Source organism: Meleagris gallopavo, chromosome 11 (assembly GCF_000146605.3).
Source record: "Meleagris gallopavo isolate NT-WF06-2002-E0010 breed Aviagen turkey brand Nicholas breeding stock chromosome 11, Turkey_5.1, whole genome shotgun sequence".
Lineage (NCBI taxonomy): Eukaryota > Metazoa > Chordata > Aves > Galliformes > Phasianidae > Meleagris > Meleagris gallopavo.
In genome coordinates, this window is record NC_015021.2 from 18,112,237 (window position 1) to 18,130,767 (window position 18,531).

Here is an 18,531-nt window from a genome sequence, read left to right on the forward strand (position 1 = left end):
AAAAGAAACAAAAAACAAAACACAGGGTGACCTTAGTTTATCTTACTAAAATCTCAACTCAGCCCTACATACATCTAGCATAGTTAGGAAGAATTGAGGTTTAACCAGGTCAGCTTGAGCTCTAGTCACATTAGCAAGCTATATGGAATACTGACTGAATATAGAAATGGATTTTCAAGCCAATGAAGATTTGGACAAGAAGCATCTTCTAGCCCAGCAAATACAGAACAGACAGAACAAATCCTATATTTGAATACTCAATCACTAAAGACTTTTCCAATGGAAGAGCAGTAAATAGTGTGCGTGCTTGCCTTTTGAAGAAACAACACTAAGTTAACAGTGCCTGTTTCTGGGATTGTCACATAACTGCAAGGCAGCCACTTTGAGAACTGTAGGGAGTTGCTGCCTGTACCTCCCATTGCAAGCACTTCCTTCTGGGAAGTTCAGCTTTCCCACATCATCAACCAGCCTAACTCGTGCTTTTGATACGTGCACAAAAACCGATAAATACGAGGCCACACCAAAAAAGAGTTGCCACCAACACGAGAGTTCTGTACCCACATTTTGTCTTACAGTCAGCAGATGTGATGCCTCCTGGGCCAGCTGCAGCATTCCAAAGCTGCTCTAAGCCGATTCAATTCACTGACCCCATTGGCTCAGCTGTCTACTGCTTTAAAGATGTCTATCAGGCCACAAAGGATCACAGAACATGAGGACAAGACAGGTTTTTGGTGCTGAGAAGGTGTTAGGGGTGTTCAGCCTCTCTGACCCAGCAGCACCGTGCAGTATACGCACAGCCCAAATTCAGCACACTCTTAATTTACCAACTCCTTTTACATTACATCTGCTTATAACCCTCTGCAGATAAAGCACATCTCATTAGTCTATGACAAAGTACATCTCAGTAGTTTTTAGCAACTATTCTGCAAAATGCAATGGGTGACACAGCACTTGGACTGCACAAATTCCAGCTCAAACACTGGCCTGGCATGCCTTCTTGGTCAGAAAGTAGGATGCGCCGCAACTGAACTGGTCTTCTGAATAATAAATTCTTCATTTTGCCCCTCAAATTAGTTAGTTCAATTACTAATAAGCAACTCCCCATAGAAAGCATTTCTAGTACGGAATAATATTCCGCATTGGTACTTGCATCTTTGAATTATCTATGCAGTACTCCTAGAAATAAAAAGAGATATTTTTCCAGAGAGAGTATAGGCAGCAAAATCTTATTCTTTCTCCCTAAACAGCAAAAAAAAAAGATAAATTATTTTTAGATTAGCATTGTTTCTCCCTTTCTCCCCAAAACTGCAATAAAGTTTTATTTTTCCCAATTCTACTTGCAGTGATGTACTTTTGGAAAACACAGCTGTTGGGTTTGTATTTACTAGTATGCAGTTATTGCATTACTTAATATATTTTCACATGGATTTTTTTCTTTTTAATACAGAAGCAACATAGGAAATGAGATTAAAATATATTACTCATACCCATTTTCCCTGCTTACACACCATGCACTTGTTTCATATGCTTTAATCAATAATTTGTCTCAGTATCAGACATGGTATTATGTAAAGGAAATAAAACAGCCCAGAAGTCAAAAAGAAAGATGAGAAGTTAACTGCATGTACATAACCAAGAAAAGGAATTGGAATCATGATTTTGAACAAGCTCAGGACGTGTGCACGCACACACACACAGATTAACTCCTGCCTGCTCTGGGTTGATATTCCACGCCTTATGTTTGATTCCCAAAAGAAAAAACAACAAAAAAAATAACAAGTTACAATAATACAAGTTATAAGGCAGTAGAAGAAAACTAAAGAAAACTCCTTGAAAAAAAAATTTTTTTTAAGTGTTTCAAAGCCACTTGATTTAAAGCATCATTCTAAAACCCAACTTACATATAAGGCTTCTTAACCAATGTTTCTTTTCTAGCAGTGCTGTAATTTCCTAAGAAGTCAGCAGGCATTCCAACAGAATTCTGGAAGCCTTCAGTATATTCACATAGTCTCACATTCCTTAGACTGACAAACAATTATTTAGAACCATAATTTAGAATGAATTTGGTTGCACATAGAAGAACAAGTTCAGTAACATTATAGAAGTGGAACAGATTTATTTCTTCCCCCCCAGTGGCAAGCAGTGACTGCAATACAGAGAGAGAGAGGCAACCATAGACGCATATATTTATATAAATAAGTTTTTTTCCTTAATTATTTTCTTCATTCATTTACAATGTATTGAGGCCTTCAAAACAGGGGGGTAAATACTCAACAATTATGACTCTCAGATGTAAACACAGATTCCTACATTTACAAGGACCGTTTTCCTTTGTTCACACAGTAGGCTAAGGCACAGTTCCAGACACATGGCTCTGAAGTTCCCAGGGCACTACGCAATTCCTTGAATCATGCCAGTGATGTTGAATTGAACACAGTCGTGTCAGCAGACACTTAAAGGTGAAAACAATAGGAAGAAAACACCTTGTCGACAGACCAAAGCTATTCTTAATTGTACAAGTTGTCACAGTATACTTTCTAGAACAAACCTTCCTTCATCATAAGCCATGAAATATTTCTTAATACCCTGAAGCAAGCTTAGGATTTCTAATGTAAGTACAGATCATTAAAAAAATAAATAGTAAGATAGAATCTACAGTTTGCAATATGAAGAATGGAGGAGAAGGGTGATTTTGTTCATGACAACTGCCTCAAGGCTCCAGCTATACACATTGAAACATTCCACCTGAATTCCTGCATCTCTACTTGGCAATAACTCTACAGTTGGCTGCTGCTGGGTCTGTTCACAAGAAGGCAGAGAGAGAGAGAGATTGGACTGTGCAGAAAAAAAGTTAGATGAAAACATCGATTTTTGTGTAGATTATTCAAAGTTTGATAATTACAAAGCAGCTAGTAAACAGAATGGATTTCTTCAAAGCTACCTGGAAACATTTCCAGACGCACACAGTGTATTTTGACAGCTGGTTGTCAGGTTTCACAGAGCACCAAATGCTGCAAGAAGTTTTCAGCTTTAACAGTTATTAACAGATAACTGATCTCAATATTAAAATAAAATAAAAATGGAAGCAAGCATTTCGCAAATTGCAATTGTTCATACTGCCAAAAAGAGTTTTTATATCTTTCGAGAGTTCCCACCCTAATAAAATTGCAGATGCTTATATATTAACCTCATTTTTACCTGGTGGAATAAACAGAAAAACAAAATGGTTGGGCAGTTCCCAGGCTCAACAGTTCAAAAGAAGAACCTCTTTCTTGTAGCTTTGATCTAATCATTAGGGAGCAAAGTTATTGTGGAGAGCTGAAAGCTCTGGCAACATCAGAACTACACAGACTATGAGATTTGCAACCAGCTTGCTGAAAAAGTTGCACACTTTTTCCTTCAACAAATATCTCCATATGGAAGTGTTGATGTGGAGCCACTTTTCCACAAAGGCCTCCTAAAACCATGCTAACGAATCACCAAACCAACACCTCACCTCTCTCATGGAGCACTGTGTCTGCACAGTTCTGTGGCAGAACAGAAGATCTACAGCTCATACTGACACCTGTAGTCAAAATTCATTTGATTTGTTGTAAAAAACAGCTCGTACATGGTTGAGACTGTCAAACTCCTCATGCACATACACAGTGTGTTCACAGCCTGGTATCACATCAGTGGAAGAGAAGAAACATAGTAGACACGGCACTTGATGATTGCATTTTTTATGGCTAAAAACACAATCTCTTGAAGATCCCAGTCATAATATAAGCCCTAGCTCATCTCCTTTGAGCATTCAGCACATTGATGGTCTTTTCCAGAGGGCTCTCAGACTAAAGAAGCATAACTTTACCTGGAATTAGATCTAAGAACTTGCAATTTTCAGCAAACCTTTTACTAAATGTGGCTCTCATCTTGAACGCTAGTAATTATAACAGGACTGAGTCACAATGTATTTTATTCTTTCAATCAAAATGGTTGATTTGCTTCCATTCATCATGCGTTTATTTAAAAAAACAAAACACAGCATGCAGTGTATGAAATTAACACAGCCATGAGAGCTCTTAAGAGTTAAGCATGCAAAAATGCTTAAGTCGCTGTTCACAAGGTTGGCAGAAGAGCCCACTGTCAGCTCCTATGTATTAACAAGGGACCTCAAGCCCATCCACTCCGTGCTGCCATACAGCCACTACAGGTTCCATATGTTTTTGCATTAGCCATCAGCAACCATCAGGCCTACTTTCTTTCTTCTCCAACATACAAATGGGGAAGGGAGGGCTGGGTGGGGGAAGTATTAAACAATATGACTTACTTTCTGATCAAAAGGAACATTGATTTTTAATAACTCATATGTTTAGCCAGTTCAGACAATTCGTGTAATTGCTTTGTAGTGAAACATATGGCATGATTACAAGGTACAGTTCTTTTAGTAAGAGGGCTCTGTTAAAAGTTGACATTAATAGAAATCTTCTGAAATGCCTATTATTAGACAGCGATGATCTCACGCTGACAGTACTGAAGTGCCCTTTGGATTTGTAATGAATAAGTATCAGACGACAACTTTTTAACTCCAGAAGAATGGCATTCAATATGAGGAAATGCTATTCTAAAACTTGCTAAAATAAATAAATAGCAATTGATCTCAGAAGCAGAAACATGTTACCTTTATTGTGTTTCATGGAAACCAAGCAATATTTCAAGCTCTGATTCATTGCCTTTAATATTGATATACACAAGCTCAATCTCCAAGCCATAGACTAACTTCTACTTGCAGGACTAACAGGCAAGTTACGCAGTTACAGACTGAGCTAGGCAATGCAAACCAAGATGACAACAGTTCCTCTCCCCAGCTCTAGCTTAGTTTCAGCCACAAAAGTTCTCACCCATCTCCTCACATCGCAGATCAAACACCCGTGGTAGCACAGGGGAAGGGTACAACCATGGCTGAGAACACAGGGAAAAAATAAAAATAAGAATCAGGGCTCTTCCAGATGTTCTTACTTGCATCACCTTACTGTTACCACGGAACAACCCTTTACACATTGAATATTTCACAGCCTTGTTATCTTGCTTGTTTTTGAGAGACTCCAGTTTAGTAGGACTCCTCAGGTGATAAAAACCATCAAAATGTTAAAAACCTGACAAACTTAAGGCAAAGTACTTACAAGCCATCAAAGTCAAAATCACTAGTCCATAAGAGGGAGATGCTGCACAGAGATCCATCTTGAACATACAGCTAAGGAACTGCATTGTTTTTTATCATTAAGGCCAATATGTGAACATTTTTCAGGCATGCCAACTGTCCACAGAGAAGGAGGTTGATTAAAGGTGATAGAGCAAGGACCACGAACAAAACCAGAAAACTTCCTCTGAAAGAAAACGGGAATACTTCCTTAAAAAGGAAAGATTTAGGGAGCTTGATCAGATTCATCTAAGCTGAAGTTAGCGTATAAATTAACTGCCCATTTAAGCCAGGAGCGGAAATGTGTTACTATAAGGATGTACAGGTTTAAAGAAAAGAGTGCTGTTTTCAATGCTTCGAGATGAATTTATACAAAGTCAAAATAAAAGCTGGGCAAATGTTTTCTAGCAGTGTAATCTGTTGGGCAGTGTTCCAAGAATCATAAGAGTTTTTCTATCAGTAGAATCTTCAGGATCAGAGGTTTTTTCTTTATTTAAGTATAGCTACTGAACACAGAGGTAATTATTCCAAGTAAGTCTTACTGCCTCCAGACAGGACAGCCACATCAGTCTCTCCAGCTTTGAATTATTCCCATGTCTGTACACAGCAATTGCCAGAGGAGAGAAGTCATAGAACAATACATCTCCCTCCGACATGAAGAACCGATAAGAGAAGGTACAGTGCTATTACACAGGACTACTACTCCCCTACACTCATTTAATAAGGTTTGTAGGTATTTTGTTGTACACTTCATGAATATAGACATCAAAATAAATGGAATTCACAAAGCCAATCTAACAAACAGAAACAAATCTGTTGTCAACAATAACAAAAGAAAGCAGAAAACAAAAATGCCAAACCTAGATGAAGGAAACAATTCTACACCATGGAAGGAAATAAACTGACTATTGCTGTTTGCTACTTAGTAACAGCACAAAAGCAGAGCACAATTCAAATGATGAAATTATAAGATTTGTTTGATAGTGCCAAGTAGGTGAAGAGAAAGCATAAGAATCTGATAGAGATCTTACATGATCCAGACGTGTCCAATCTGTGGGAATAGCAGCAGCCTCTCCACAAGCCTAATCCTCAATCTGCCGTGCCAAGGCAATTACTTAACACACAAAAAATATTTGAAACACAGAGTGAAAATGGCTACATCACAGTTACCTCTAGGAACCACCAATTTTGTTTTTCACCTACTGTGCCCCAAGTAGTGTCAGTGTATACTGTATACAAGTTCTAGGGTCACTTAATTTCATCATGACAAGTTCTTTTGTCTTTATAATTTATTAAAGCTTCAGTTCATTAACACTGTACCAGCACTGCAACAGGAATCTAGAGAAGTTCATTATTTGCTAAGAATGATACATACTAGCTAGCTACAAATCTTGGATTGTTTTGGTGTTTCCCATGCATCCCACATACTAAGTATTAACACACACCCAGCTGGAGTCCTACACCTACTACAGGCGTTCAAATCACAAAATTATGAACAGGAAATACAAGCAACTTCACAGATATTAATGGAAGCTTTCAATTCCTGCAAGTTCCTTAGTAAAGAATTACAATTCTCAGCCTTTAGGAGATACAGTAAGTCCATTATACAGCTATATCATTAGGCAGAACAAAATAAATACAGAACAGAATTGTTGTTTAGCTACAGGTTGCTGCTGTACCCTCCGGCCAGCTGAGCACGCTCACTGAAGGTCCATCACTTCATTTGCAAGTACTGCTGGCAGTTTTACTTCGACTTCCTTTCACAGGCAAATTTATCAAGACCGATATGGTTCTAGAAGTTCCTCAATGCTTAATCACAGAATACCCCAAGCGGGAAGGGACCCACAAGGATCATCAGTCAAATCTGACTCCTGGATCTACACAGGACTAAACACAAATTAAGCCCTATGTGTGAAAGCATTGTCCAGGCACACTTTGAACTCCAGCAGCTTGGAGATCCCGTGCAAAAGCTGGGCCTTCAAATCACATAACTGTGAGCATTTCTTGACCCTGAGTTTTTTTTTTTGTTTGTTTTAGTGCTACCTGGAAATTAGTTTTATGACATGTCTCAGTAACATAACCCCTAATATTCAGGGTAGGAAGAGGGGTTATTGTTATAACTGCATCTGATAGCACCAGCTAAGTCTGGAAAGATATTCACTTGTAATTAAGACTTTTCTGAGAACAGTAATCTTACCAAACCCCTAACTCACAGACAGAGCAAGACAAGTAGAATTTCACAAAACTGAAAATTCTGAATCATTTCAAAGAACGAACATAAAACAACCAAATGAAGTATGACAACAATAGAGTACACAGAGGAGATTAAGAATACTTGGCTTCAATAGGAAATAATTAAGGGTCTGGAAAGTTACTAGAATAACTATACTTACTACAATTATTCCATAAACTAAACAAGTGTGCCACGTTGTACCATAGAACACAGTAAGTTGAACAGTTCTGGAGAAGAAAGGCTAGAAACACACAGTATGAGAGGATACATTTCCAAAGCATGTGCATATATGATGAAAGCTACAGACCACTGGAAATTAGTCTCTGATTTGGCTCAATTTCTTGCAGATATTTAATTACCCTTTCATCAGTTTCACTCTCTTGCTCTCCAAATAAGAGTATGGTACAATGAAAGCAAAATTAAGAGGAACAGAAATGCAAATTCCCGTTCTAGTAATTTTTTTTGCAACTGACCTCATAAAATACAGAAGTGAGAGTTGCAACCTGGTTTTCAACTATTTATACCTTGCTGCCTTTCTAGTTGCATATTTTCCATTTAATTTTAGCGATTTCTCCTTTATATGCATATTCAATTTTTAGACAAAAACCGACAGTTGCCAAGGCACTATGTTAAACACAAGCATCCATGCCGCCTTTGTGTTTACTCCCGCAGCACGGTCCAAACTACTGGCTCGTGTTTGCACTCTATTCTGAGTGAGCACTAAGTTTTGCAACTTAAGATTCTTTTGAGCATGTAAAATCCTCAAATATCCTTCCAACAGAACAATTATGACGAGAAAAAAGTTTTAGAATAGGTGTTTGATACATGATTTTCATTCACCTTAAAGCCAAGACAGGATTAGTTGAGTAGAAACATTTTCACGAAGGCATATTTTCCATCTGGCCTCAAAGACTCCATGATATTCTCTGCAAAAGAACACATCACATTTCATAATACTGAAATAGAAATCCTACTATTTACAACAATGTAACTTCTGAATATAGATAGAAGATGCATTTTCCTGACCATGCAGATGCAAAGTAAAATTTATTTTTAAACATGCAGCTACTTTAGAGGTATTTCATTCACTTAAAGAAAAAAAAATAAGCACCTACTGTCTAAAGTGTGAATAACCTGTGCTCCCCAATCCAGAACAGTCTGAGCCAAGAAGTAACAGGTGCACATGCAGGCAGAACCAACACGCAGTGGTTGGTTCTGTGCTATTATAGAACACTGGACAGTTGACTATCCTGTGCCCTGCTTATCCATCAATAATGTAGTAATATTCTTACTACAATGAAGCCTGTTATCTTGATTATTTCCATTTTTCAACTATTTCCCATTAGCAATCCATTATTCATATAAATCCATACAAAGTCCTCTGCTCCTTTCAATGAATTGCATGTGTGTCAATGTATTCCTTCTGAGCAAAACAGGATAGCTCAGTACATATTTAAATAGTTTTTGTGTATATCACAGTCATTCAGTACTAATCATAGCTTACTATAAAGATTCTACAGATAACTCCATTAATAACACTGTCACCACAGTATAGAAAATATAACAAGAAAGAATCAATAGTAACTCAAGTTGTGCTGGTGTAATTTCCCACTACAACTACTCCCATGTGCTGCAGCTCTTTCCAAGACCTGCTGACATTCCCAATGCAGAACCCACAATGCTCCTCCAGCACTCCCCTTTGCTTTGCAGGACTGTAGCCAGCATTAATACACTGAAATACACTGAACTCACAGCAGCATGGTTTACCTCTAACACCACACTTCCACTTAAGTTTTACTCAGTAAATCTGAAGCTGTAGCAGCTATGTCAAAATAAATCTCTTTGAGCACAGAAGGTGGGGAAGAGAAGGTAGAGGATGAACAGGCTTTTCCATATTTTCCCATGTATGTTTTCAGAAGTTCGACCAAATTCTCTTTTAGCAAATGAGGAGAATAGAAGTTGTAGACCAGAGTTTAAAAAAAAAAAAGACATAATTGAATCTTATATCTGATTTATTTATTTATTTTTTTAAACCCACACAATTGATAATACTTAATCTACTCAGGCTTCAATTGCTATTATATTTGCCTTTCAGTTAATCCTGTATAGTTACAGTCCATAAAATTGGAGAAAAGAACAGAAATATAGCTCCTTTATGATTATAGGTTAGAAATTTGTCAAGTAGAGCTGAGAAGTCACCTGGACCAACACCTCCCTTAAAGTGGGAACATCAACACTAGCAGGATCGTCAGAGCCCCATAAGCTCAAAAAAAAATAAATAAATTGGCAATGAATTGCAGCAAATCAGAAAAAAAGTAGAATGAACTTAGAGTGAACGATTTCCAAAATAGGAGCATTTCCTTGACAGTTTTAAGTACAATATTGCACTATTCTTCCTCAAAACACCATCTTCAAGCTGTAACTGCCATGTAAGTAGGTGGGCAAGAAAAAACTCACCTTCACTGTTCTTTCCCTGGACCACCTACAGACTTATCTGCTCACAGATCTCAGATAAAAGCTTTGTATTAAAACATTTTATCTGTCTTACTGTTTTACTGCTCAGAAGATGAACTATGAGACTAAATCCAACTTTCTACTCAGTTCTGGAGATAGCAACATTCCATCCAACTCATAAGACTTTAGGGTTTGGACATCAGTAGTAGATATTGAACATACGAGGGAAGCATTTCAAAAAGGCATTGACACTAGTAGGGCTAACGTATATGTATCAAGGGGGAAATAGCCACTAAGTTATGATACTATTCAGTCATGATCCACAGCTATGGAAAGAAGCTGATGGTTAAGTTCTTGGCAATTCTACAAGGCTCTGCTAAACCTGCACACTTAGAGGAGTCTTTCAGTTCTAAACATCTACCAGGAAGAAAAATACTAAATTTAAAACAAACAAACAAAAAAATCAAAATATTCAATCTCAAAAACTGTTTTACTATTGTGAGGAATAAGTGCTGTGGCAAATTCCGCAGATAGAGGATGCTTCTTTGCTTTTACTGCTAGAGACCAGAGAAAATAAGAACTCATCCCACAAAGGGTGAACAGGTTGGAATTTCATCCACTCTGCCACATTTAGACATTCACAACATCATTTAAAACATGCAGAATATTAACTTGTCTGTCACTCTGAATAATTACTGCAGGACCTCACCCCCTCTCCATCTTCTAGATACGCAGTTAAAAAAAAAGAGATAATATATTTTGCCCATTTATAAAGTAACCATGAGATTTAGAATCAGGGAACTTAAAAGGTCAAGTTTAAGCTTTCCCCATCATCAACGGAGGACATATTTTATTACTGGACTTCATTTTGTGCAGGAATTAATACGTCCATAACCAGTTCAGTTTATTTTTGTCAATGCCATCTGTATCTAACCTTCAAGCAGTTAGCAGAAGTACAGACGAGGACACCTCAGTAACTTAGCTAGGCGAGTACCAACTCAAGGAAAAGATTCCTATTCACAGCTGAAAAGAAATTACGCTCTTCTCAGCTGACAAAGTTTATGTTCAAGGAGATCAGTATTTTTGCTGGAAGAGAACATGGCAAATGAAAGCAGAAATCTCCTTTGACTTAAAAGCATAATTCCTGTGTTTCACATAGACTCAGCCACCAGTGCGTAGAGGTGAGAAGCAGAGGGAGGAATACAACAGCTAACGGATTAGGTGTTGTCACTTATGATCCATCATCACACTTTCTCTGATTATGAAAATGAATTTTTCCACGCAGTACATTTTATGCTTGACAGAACAGTTTACACATTTACAACTAGTGCATTCCAGTTTTACAAGAGTTCAGGTCTCCTGAGACCATCATTTATTGTATGGCTTGACACAAGTCAAGAGGAACATTCAATCAGACAAAGCCACCAACACTTTTGGGCAACAAAATGGGTAAAGTTACAAACTCCTTAACAATCAAATCCACAAGCCTGAATTTAACACTTTTTCCTTGACTATACAATTGTGCTGGCTCAGAAAGGTCATTAGACTATTATACACACTCTTATGTAGCGCAGCACTATACACATGCAAAGTTTCTATAGCAACACTTTAATTCATTCTTTAAGCAAAACACCAATTAGCTTTTTATTACAGCCAATTAAAAAAAATCTGCACACTAATTAACAACCTCTCTACTCAGAATTTAAGCTTATGCAAAAAGAAATTGCAGTGAAATTTTCCTGTGATAATACCTTACTTCCTATTCTTCCTTCTTTACAGAACAGTAAATGATTCTTGATAGGGGCTACATACTTTCAATCTAAAACATTTGGACCCATAAACGTAACATATCCCAACATGCCTTAAATCATGATAGGGCCTGAAGATCATAGGTTTCTGAAAGGCTACAGAAATCTAATCAATGGACACAGGCATATGAGGCGTACGCACCAGGACAGCACGCAGGAGACAGACAGCAAAACATTTCTCTTTGGGGTATTTAATTATATCGGACCAAGGCAAAGAGATGACAACTTAAAAAAGTCAATTTCAGTAGGGCAGCAGAAATGTTTTCAATCACTTTTGAATAGTTACTGGCAATTTTTTCTCCCCATCGTTTTCTACACAGCTGAGGACAACAACTTAGTTGCATGATGCTTCAAGTAGCAAACAAAGATAGGTTACTCAGAATTCAGTCAGTGAGCACAACATAACACCTTACACAGATCAGCAATCAGCAAAAAGCAGAAGTGTCCTTTCTTGGACAGAACTTCTGCTGTTGGGATATACCTAACAAATTAATACATCAGGAATAAAAGTGGCACATGGCTACTGTGACAAGCACGGCATGCCCCAATCAAGACTTATTGGTACCTGAGGTAAGCTAGATCTTATGGGTGATCTAGAGAAACAACTCCTATTCTCACCATCTTGCTCTTACTTACACCATTTGATATTGCATTATTACTATAGAACCTTAAAGTATCTAACAAGTTATTTGAGGGCACAATAGCAGTAACCAAAATCATCCCTTGATAGACTGACAAAAAGGAGATTCTAGTGAGGTCTTTGAATCTTACCACTGTAGAGGAGAAAGGGCATTCCCACACACGGAAAAGACAACTACAGAGAGGCTGCTGCAGCACAAGACCACCTCCTGAAAAGTCGATAGGGTCTAGAGTACATCAGTGGGCTATGCAGTAGGTCTGGTACAAGTGAGGTAAGGGATTAAGGTTAAGCAATACAGCTACAGGCTTTTATTCTAGGAAAAGAATAAAGTTTAACCTTCACAGAGGTTAACTCTGAAAAATACAGCTCCCTAGACCTCCAGAAAATGTCAGCACATTTGAGCTCTGAGTCCTGAAGTGCAACTTTACCTGCTACCAGATGTACAGCCCTGCCTCCTGCAGAGACCCCATGAGTCCAAAACAAGCATGTTTGTGTCACACACAGCATAATTACTAAACAAAACTAACGTCAGTGTAGTGCAACGACTGAGTATTCTCCTCTGGTAAATCCCTGCACTTCACCAAGATGGGTGCTCACACTCTTCAATATAAGAATTTCCTTTTTCTGTCTGAAGGGAAGTGCCATTCACGTCCCAGCACAAGATCTGGTGGTCAAAGTAACATAGTAAATACTTGAGAGCACCAGAATAAACAAGTGGGTATTTTTCCTCCTTTCTCATTTTAAGCTTTTTGTGTTGGCATTTCAAGCTATTTAATATTTCAGCAAGCGAGGCCGCCCTGACAGATAAGCATTACATGCAGTGTACTTCAGGTGAGAGCAAAGTTCAGAGGCAGCTGGTAACGGAAGAGCTGTGTAGGCAGACCTAACCCACCTGCAGCAGTTTGGACTACCTTCACCTGCTCCCTGCAACATCTGTATTCTGAGCATCAGAAGGGCTCCAGCCAGCAGCAGCGCTTTCTCACATACCTCATCACTAGATACTTCTTTCTTACCTCCTTCTCTGACCTGCCCTTTTGCAGTCAGAGTGCCCTAAACATTCATGCTCATTCAGTCAGGCAGATGCTGTGTGATGTGAAAACGCTCAGGGGAGTACTACATCATATCCAGGACTTCTGGTAGCCTTACCTCTGTTGAAAAACCATCTTCAATGGTCTCAGATATCAATTCAATGTGCAGCTATCCCCACCTTTGTAAAGCTGACAGCTCACAAATCAGCACGATCAGGTAGAGACTTCTGCTCTATTTGTTATGATGTGGAATGCTCAAAGTGTTTTCACTAAAAGAGCAAATTGCTTTGTAGGAAAGAAATGTAGAACAACACTTTAAGACTCCAAAACACAAAGTTTTCTCTTTCACTTCTCCCCCTTTTTTTTTTCCCCAGTAGTGTTTTGCCAAAGGGCTTACTGCAATTAAATTGTCTTTGTCTGAGAATAAAAGTTTAAAATATTCAGTTATGTCCAAGAAGTAATGGGATGGCTTTGTTGCATATCTGAATTACTCACCCACTGTTATGACCTAATATAGAACTGAATGTAGATTAGAACAACAGTCTACATGTTGTTTTGTGCATGGATTTTCAACAGTTATGAAACATTCTTATTGAATCTTTTGATTTACTTTTCTGATTCTGAAACAAAACACAGAAGCCTGACTGCAGTAAATTTTGATAACTACTATGGATTTCTCCCACTTTCTCAATGAAGAGGAAGATTATACAAAAACCTTCTATCTATATATTTTTCTCCAATTTCTGCACACTTCTCTGTAGGTAGTAATATGCCCTGATATCCCTGACTGATGAAAAGAAAAATTTAAAGAAAAACACAATTTTCCCACAAAGTTATTCAACCTCTGAGGAGCTGGTGTTCTCAATCCAAAGACTGAACATACAACTTGAAAAGAGAGATGAGTCTTAAAGATGGCTAAGAGGTGAAGAAAAAAGTTCTTATGAACCAGTACATTTCAATGAGCTGGACCTGCCAAGTCCAAGCATAATGAAGTTCAGTTGTTGTTACAACATTTGAAATAATTAAATAGTTATCCTCATGATGCTGTTTCAGAACTCAGTGTTTTAAATCTTAGTAAAAGATGTGTAGTGTCATCTCCTCATCTCTCTTTTGCAATCAGATCAAATAAACACTGAAGGGTTCTCCTTCCTTCACACTGTCATTATTTCATTTACTAGAAGGCTGAAAGTTAGGGCTAGATTCACTATTTGAAATGGAACTTCAGCCCTGGAACCACAATTCCCACACCTCTAAGTCAGCAAATGACAAACTCCAAGCAAATATCCCAGGCAAATACAACAAGAGAAAATTACAACCTCTGTCAAGTTCTCAGAGCATAGCATGTCTGAGAAATTATTGCAGCCTTTTAATTTTCATGGAGGTTTTCCCAAGCTAATGCATTTTTTCAGCACGCACACACAAAAGAGCAACTTATCATCAGTCCTGTTACTGCAAACGCCCAGCTCACACCTGCAGCTGATGATTTCAACTTTCTATTGAATCATTCCAAAGTTAGGTTCAAAGATCAACAGATCTGGATGCTTAAGGAAACTAAGAATTTCTATAGACAATTAACAACACCATTGAAACACTCCCAGCCCACCCATCCCCATTTTTTCCCCCTATCTAAAGCTTCCAGGAAACCTGTAGTCAGAGAGCTACTCGCATCACAGGCAGAGCAGCATATCAAGTGCGTGAGCAAAATAAACGTGCCAGCTCAAGTCATGAAATTCAAACCTCTGCAGCCCATGCAGTTTGGTAAACATAACTGTGCCCACCAGTACCAACTGCAGCTGGGAGCCAACGTGCATCCCCAGTGCTACCGCCAGAATGCACTGCATCTCCAGCCCTCAAACAACTGCAAGAAGAAAGAGCCAGAAGAAGGGATTCCGTAGTGAGAGACAGTGACCCCACACTGCCACGCTGCTTAGTCTGTGAAACTAAGACACTGACAGTTTGTTTTTATACTTTCAGTTAATAATTTGTGTAAACTACTACTTAAATTAAAGGACAAAGGCAGCTGCTCTGAATTGAAAGAGAAGGCCAAAAACTGTTTTTAGTTAAAAAAGGTTTTGTATTAAGCAGCAGAATGCCAGAGCTTTCAGGAGGGTGGGAAGAGCTGTTATCTACCTTCCCTGCTCCTAATGGGATTCCCTGGGGGCTCTTTTATATCAATTTCAAAAGGTCAGCCACTGTCTCCAAGTGCTTCTTGCCCATGTTAAAGCCACAATCTCATCTTTGATACCAAGATAAAAGATATATTTGCCGGTTTAGAGCCCCCCAGACCAAGAATAAGGCCCACTTCAGCATTTTAAAGCTGCAAGTGCAGCAGCAGGGGTGGGGTGGGCAACATGCAGTGACCAAGGCAAGGTCATATCCTGAAGGAGATCAAAATAACTTGTAATGATTTACCTAGTGACATTTCCCTTCCAGCCCGCTCCAAAATGCACTGAAGTTTGAAGAGCTTCTGCTGATTTTAAGTTTTGGAATATGCACTTTATGCCCTCAGAAATAACATTAAGTACTACCAGTTTATCAGGTTTAGTGGGCACATAGACCATATTTTATCTTTAAGCTTCTGTACATGAAAAAGAAGAAAGGTTCATATATTGAATATCTTCAGACACAAGAAATAAAGCAAATAAGAGGAAAGGCAGATTTTTCAACAACAAAAATAAAAGCTTTGATCTCAAACTGGTTTATATTTCTGTATTTTTATACCTACTTTTTCCATTAGCAAATGAAGTTAGATTTTTATTCATATAGACTATCTGTAGTTACTTGCAATCTTATCAAGATTCATTCCAGTTGTGAAAAGGTATGACATTCTCTATAAATAGATGAAATCATAAAAATAGCAAAAAGTCAATTTCCAGACTTTACAACTATTTTCATCTAATAATTTGTTGCATTTTGCAACTGCTAAGTTATAAACCTCACCAAAACAGGTTTTATTATAGCACAACTATAGATAATGATCTGTCAGCATTTTTATTAAATTCCTTATATCAGCAGAGTTCATAAATTGGCAAAAAGAAAAAATCCCTTCCAAAAGAACATCGCCTTACTTGGTCTCAAAGTTGCTTTTAGTTAAGAGTCTAAAAAGCAGGTTGTTCGTCTTCATCTTGCCCCAGGACTCTGCCAGCCAATTGTTTTAACAGAAGCAATTCTGGGTTCATTTGCAAAGGCTGAGCTGCCATTTCACCCACGCTCATTGTAAGTTTTCAGTCTTGACCTTCCAATTCTGGCCACCAGCACCCCTGGGGTCACGCAGGGCTCTATTGGCATAGATTATTTGGGGCACTCATTGAGTTTAATCTTTCCTCCAGCATTCAGGGAAAGAACAGGTGTTGTATGCTCAGGCAAAAGTATCCAGCCTCAGCATGGGGATATGGTTTTCTGTAGCCAAATGTTTTCTGGAGAGGCACAAAGCAGTAATAATCAGTGATCTCATTCTGATGTGTTACATGCCCTACAGTAACTCAGAGCTGTGGCTAATGAAACCTGATTGCAACAAACTGGCTTATCCTGAATTAACATCAGGTGTTTCTGCCCAGCTCTGAATGGTGCTCTCTAGCCTTACTTTTCTTCTTTCTCCCAACTTCCATCACAACCCAGGGTAGGGGTTTAGCACACCGCTAAAAATTTAAGTTCCAATAGGTGGAAAAGAGGTGACATCAGAATTGCAAAGTCCTGACCTAGCACAGCATCCAAAATAAATAACCTATTAGAAACCATTCCACACTAGAGACTTTTTTAAATGATTAAAAAAAAAAATAGTAATGGCAGAGCCAGCATTCTGAACAATGATGTGAAACCGACTTTCTTGCTCTTGGTGGGAGAATAAAAAAAAATAACCTAAAACATGTACAAAACTTACTTAGAAATAACATTTCGATCCAAGCATAGCTGTATCCTGTCCTGTTAGAATGATGACAAAGCCTTACCAAGAAGAGAGCTCTAAGCTCTGCTGCTGCGCACTGGGCAGGCAGGAGCAGTCCCAGCACAGTGAGGTGCTGTGGGATGGACGCAGGTCGGACACAGCCACCAAGCAGCAGCACAGCAGTGTATGGCTCTCACTGATCATGTTTGTGAGAAGATCAGGAAAGTTCTGATTGCCTACTATGCATTATTAAATACAGATGGATACCAAGTTCACCAGGGGCCATGAGCACTCCCTGCACATGGGATTTAACTTTCTGCAGACACTGAGCAAGTCACAGAGAAAGAAACAGAAACTTCTTTCCCATGGCCAGGCTCTCTGGGTGCAACACAGCAGGAGCTCCTCTTGGGCAGGACATGCGTGGCATCTCCTACTGCACTTTCTCCCTCCTTTCCTGATGGATTGTATGGTGCCTAAAAAGTCCACGTCAAAGTTTTTTCTAATGGCGAATCCTATCCTATCCTCAGGGGGCACACTGCAAAATTCATCCAGTGCCTGCCTGTTCCTCAGCCCATTGCTAGCTAATGGCAGGAGAGGAGCCAGACATGAGTGCGTGGAAAATTGCTCCATTAAGACTCAATTTCTGCTCCAGTGTCTGATAAAGCCCTGACAGCAGGTAGGCAGCTGCTGCTCGCTGTGCCAGCACAGCCATCTCTCGAGCAGCTCGTGCTGTCCAGCCACACCACTGTTACCACTCCTTTACAAGCTCTTTGGGGGACCGGCAAGGGAGACAGGGCTGGAAATAGGCAGTAACCAAATGCAAAAGGTGCCAGACTCCAGCTGGAGTCTCTAAATGCTACATTAAATACAAAAAGTAACCAGTTATTTCTACATGTTTTTTGAGGAGGGATTGATTTTGGAGATCAGAGAACAGAAACAGTTCATTCTTTAAAGATAAATGAAACATTAGGAACTCCAGATGCTCAATTTCCTTCACAAGAGGAATACTGTTAAAAAATTCCCTCTTCCACCAATAGTGCTCTTTCTTGAACACAGGAAAATTAAGCTAATTTCTGAGCAGGAGCACGCCACTTAAATACATGCACCAGCACCACGCTGTGAGCCTCACACACTTTGCTAAAGGAGGTGAGGAGGACCACGCTGTCCTCAGTAAGCAAGTTGATAGCTGACAACAACCATGCTTTGCATCAAGCTCAGGAAAGAATGCTGCCACACTGGTAAGCTTGGCTAGGAAAAATGATACCTGTGAAGATTTATCTCAAGAATCACAAACAGAAAACCTTGC

At 38.9% G+C, this 18,531-nt stretch overlaps 1 long non-coding RNA gene across 1 annotated transcript in view; it reads right to left on the reverse strand.

The window, feature by feature from the left end:
• Positions 1-18,531, reverse strand: part of LOC116217062 — a 105,427-nt gene that overhangs the window by 3,897 nt on the left and 82,999 nt on the right. The window contains exon 6 of the long non-coding RNA XR_004160988.1: positions 8,253-8,338. This is a non-coding gene — a long non-coding RNA (uncharacterized LOC116217062). The remainder of the gene's footprint in view (positions 1-8,252; positions 8,339-18,531) is intronic.